The sequence below is a fragment of the Mya arenaria genome, chromosome 10, assembly GCF_026914265.1.
Source record: "Mya arenaria isolate MELC-2E11 chromosome 10, ASM2691426v1".
Classification (NCBI taxonomy): Eukaryota; Metazoa; Mollusca; class Bivalvia; order Myida; family Myidae; genus Mya; species Mya arenaria.
In genome coordinates this window covers 17,629,815-17,635,275 of record NC_069131.1, presented here as the reverse complement: position 1 = coordinate 17,635,275, position 5,461 = coordinate 17,629,815, and positions in this window count along the sequence as shown.

Here is a 5,461-nt window from a genome sequence, read left to right as displayed (position 1 = left end):
AAGTAAATAAAGTGCAGACACCATTAACTTATGTTCATGTACCGTCTACTTAGTTCAATAGTAAACAATATAATTATTAACACGCGAATGTAAATACATTGCAGACACCATTAACTTATGTTCATGTACCGTCTACTTAGTTCAATAGTAAACAATATAATTATCAACACACCAATGTAAATAAATTGCAGACACCATTAACTTACGTTCATGTACCGTCTACATAGTTCAATAGTAAACAATATAAATATTAACACGGGAAAAGTAATAAATTGCAGACACCATTAACTTATGTTCATGTACCGTCATCTTAGTTCAATAGTTAACAATATATTTATCAACACGCGAATGTAAATACATTGCAGACACTTTTAACTTAAGTTCATGTTCCGTCTACATAGCTCGATAGTAAACAACATAATATATTACATGTGAGAAGTAAATAAATTGCAGACACCATTTACTTATGTGAATATACCGTCAACTGAGTTCAGAAAATGAACATTATAATTGTTACTTTTCGAAAGAAAATAAAGTGCAGACACCATTCTTTATGCTCATGTACCTTCTACTTAGGTCAATAAATACACATTATAATTGTAAATATTGGAAAGTAAAGAAAGTGCATACACCATAACCTGAGGTTCATGTACAGTCTACTTAGTTCAATAGTAAACAATATATTTATTACCACGGGAAAAGTAGATTAATTGCAGACCCCTGTACATTGTGTTCATGTACCGTCTACTTAATTCAATAAATGAACATTATGAGTATAACTATTGGAAAGTAAATAAATTGCAGACACCATTAACTTATGTTCATGAACCGTATTCATAGTTCACTAAATGAACATTATAATTGTTACTATTGAAAAGTAAATAAAGTGCAGACACCATTAACTTAGGTTCATGTTCTGTCTACTAAGTTCAGTTAGTGAACATTATAGTTATTACTATTAGCAAGTAAATAAAAGTGCAGACACCATTAACTTATGTTCTTGTACCGTCTACATAGTTCAATATTGAACAACGTAATTTATCAACAGGCGAATGTTAATACATTGCAGAAACTATTACCTTACGTTCTTGAACTGTCTACTTAGCTCGATAATAAACAACATAAACTAAACATGGGAAAAGTTAATAAAGTGAAGGCACCATGTACTCATGTGAATGTACCGTCAACTTAGTTCAGTAAATGAACATTATAATTGTTACTTTTCGAAAGAAAATAAATTGCAGACACCATTCTTTATGCTCATGTACCTTCTACTTAGGTCAATAAATACACATTATAATTGTAAATATTGGAAAGTAAAGAAAGTGCATACACCATAACCTGAGGTTCATGTACAGTCTACTTAGTTCAATAGTAAACAATATATTTACTACCACGGGAAAAGTAAATAAATTGCAGACACCATTTACTTATGTTAATGTACCGTCTACCTAATTCAATAAATGAACATTATGATTATTACTATTGGCAAGTAAATAAATTGCAAACGCCATTAGCTTATGTTCATGTACCGTCTACTTAGTTCAAAAGTAAACAACATAATTATCAAAACGCGAAAAGTAAGTAAAGTGCAGACACCATGAACTTATGTTCATGTACCGTCTACTTAGCTCGATAATAATCATCAGTATTATTAAAACGCGAAAAGTAAATAAAGTGCAGACACCATTAACTTATGTTCATGTACCGTCTAATTAACTCAATAGTAAACAATATAATTATTAACACGGGAAAAGTAAATAAAGTGCAGACACCATTAACTTATGTTCATGTACCGTCTACTTAGCTCCATAATTAACATCATAATTATTAACATGGGAGAAGAAAATATAGTTCAGACACCATTAACTTACGATTATGTACCATGTACTTATTTCAATAAATGAACATTATAATAATTACAATGGGAAAGCAAAAACAATGCAGACACAATTAACTTACGTTCATGTGCTATCTAAGTTCAGTAATTGAATATTATAACTATTAACATAGGAAAAGGTAATAAATTGCAGACACTAGTAGCATACCACAAGTACCGTCTTTGTCAATATATACTGCTTGTTTTAATAACTTGAGTCGTCAAAATTCACATTTCTTATTTATTAATAATGTTTTTCAATTACATTTACCTCTATAAAAATGATGTTCTGGAAATGGGTTATCATTTCAAAATTTCCTATTTTACCGTAAAATACCATTTTTATCATTCACTTTTTTTCTAATTCATATATGTATAAATAACATTAAAAGTCATTCTTCAAAATAAAATGGTTATGCTATAATAAACAAAATGTTACTGGGGCGTACAATATGTTAAACAAACACCGGAAAAATGACATGCAGAATATAATTAGGGCATAAAATACAGGATATATACATGTATACAATGGGATTAACAAGAAAATGTGAACTGTCATGAAATAAAGCAAAACAATGCTAACCATAACATATGTACAAATACCAATGCATTCTAGCCATCTAAATGAATGTACATGTGCATTGATGGAATAAGATTTTAATTATCGATCAATCATGAGGAGGCCAGTAAAGCTAAATCAATTATTTTCCTATAGTTTCCATTTTCGTGAAGAGGGAATAATGAAATGTTTCGATATATAGCAGATGAAATCAATTGAAGTAAGCAATTGTGTAAAATGAAGTATGAAGTAAGTGTTAAATGTAATATGTCATCAGTGTCAAATGAAATATGCAATCCTTGTCAGATGAAATATATCATGAGTGTCAAATGTTATAAGTCATCAGTGTTAAATGTAGAATGTAATCCGTGTCAAATGAAGTATGTAATCCGTGTCAAATGAAGTATGTCATCAGTGTCAAATGAAGTATGTAATCTGTGTCAAATGAAGTATGTCATCAGTGTCAAATGTAGTATGAAATCCGTGTCAAATAAAGTATGTTATTCGTGTCAAATGACGTATGTAATCAGTGTCAAATTAAGAATGTAATCCGTGTAAAATGAAGTATGTCGTCAGTAACAAATGTCATATGTCATCACTATGAAGTGAAGTATGTCATCAGTAACAAATGTAGTAAGTCATAACTGACAAATGAAGTATGTCATCAGTGTCAAATGAAGTGTGTACTCCGTGTCAAATGAAGTATATCATCAGTTGCAAAGGAAGTATGTCATAAGTAACAAATGTAGTAAGTCATCACTGACAAATGAAGTATGTCATCAGCGTCAAGTGAAACTAGTATGTTATCCGTGTCAAATGAAGTTTGTCATCAGTTGCAAATAAAGTATATCATCAGTTGCAAATGAAGTATGTCATTAGTAACAAATGAAGTAAGTCATCAGTAACAAATGTTGTATGTCAACACTGTCAAATAAAGCATGTGATTAGCGTCAAATGAAGTATATCATCAGTATCGAATGTATTAAGTTATAAGTGCGATCTTTTTTTTATTGTTACCGGTTTATAAAGCATGTGATCATACTAATCGGACACTCGTTATCAAATAGCGCACATTTTTATTCTATTCATTTAAGACATATTTTTAAAAACTCGCTAAAGACTCATTCATAAACACATTTCCTGAACACGTATAAAATTGTATGACAATACGGTTAACACTATTTCTCGTGAAAACGCTTCAAGCCTTACCCCAAGAGAACCCTTTATTTGTAGTGACGATGAATTCTAGAATCGGCATTATTAACAAGACAGATAAAAACAATTGGAAGTATACTAACAGTAACGATGAACTCTAGAATCAACATTATTTACCAGACAGATTAAAACAAATGGAAGTATACTAACAGTAACGATGAAATCTAGAATCGGCATTATCTACCAGACAGATTAAAACAAATGGAAGTATACTAACAGTGACGATGAACTCTAGAATCGGCATTATTTACAAGACAGATTAAAACAAATGGAAGTATACTAACAGTGACGATGAACTCTAGCATAAATGTATGATGCAAAAACAGCTCAAACATTAACTAGACGCAGAATTATCAGACAAATCAATAGGATGCACATTTCCACACATTTATACAAATAAAACTATATTAACAGTCATTGAATGTATTCTGGAACCACTATACCGTACAATATATATCTACACAAACACAACTATTTTAACAGCATTAATGGACATTAAAGGGACTCACTCACAGCTTTTATGTTGGCAACAGTTTTCTCAAACTTGAAATTCAGTTATTTGACTTCCTTTGTTGAACAAACACAAAAAAGCCATTGGTAGATACTCACTTGAGCAGACTTTTGTGAATCCAAGTCGAAAATAATTCAGTTTACAACAGTGGTACCAGTGCAATTCGGAAAAAAATATCCAGATATTTGACAATGGCAAGTATACATATGCAAGATAGAGATCTTATATGATGTTTATGACGGTGTTTAATCTATGTTTCTAGCATTTTGTTCACAGTTCAAAAGAACTATTTATTTTGAATTTTTGGACTTAAAAAATGTGAACGAGTTCCTTGAAAAACCACTTTTACGTACAAAACATGCACGTGTATGTAAACAAATCAAGGTCTGTTTACAGTAATAATTTACTCTGAAATCACATGAACTTGTAAGGCATAAAATCACATTAAACAGACTGAACTCAATATGCAGCAACAACACACTTTAGAATAGTTATGACAATGTCAAGAAAGGCAACTCTATTTACAGTAAATCATTATGACAATGTTAAGAAATGCAACTATATTTACAGTAATAATGTTCTCTGAAATCACTATAGCGTGCAAGGTATATAACAACACATCAAACTCTCTACACAGAAACAGCACACATGAGAATCATTATGACAATGCTAGGAAATAAAAATAGTATTTTATTTAGAATAATAATCTACTCTGAAATCATTATAACTTGCGAGGCATATAACAACACTATCATACTCTCTACACAGCAACAACCCACCTTAGAATCATTATGACAATGTAAGGAAATAAAAATATTATTTTATTTAGAATAATAATCTACTCTGAAATCATTATAACTTGCGAGGCATATAACAACACTATCATACTCTCTACACAGCAACAACCCACCTTAGAATCATTATGACAATGTAAGGAAATAAAAATAGTATTTTATTTAGAATAATAATCTACTCTGAAATCATTATAACTTGCAATGCATATAACAACACTATCATACTCTCTACACAGCAATAACACTCTTTAGAATCATTATGACAATGTTGAGAAATCAAACTATATTTACAGTTGTACAGTACCCTGATATCACTTTACAGCTGCACTCTCAGAGATTGAACGTTTTAAAAGCTTTGTCTTTTTGTCTTAGAACGAGCAAAATTTTGCGAAAATGCATGGGAACCTGTTAAACAAGACAGCTGACAAAAATAAGATCGCATATTTTTATATTTAAGTTCAAAAAATGATGTTTTATTTTTTCTTAAACCGTTACTTATAAAA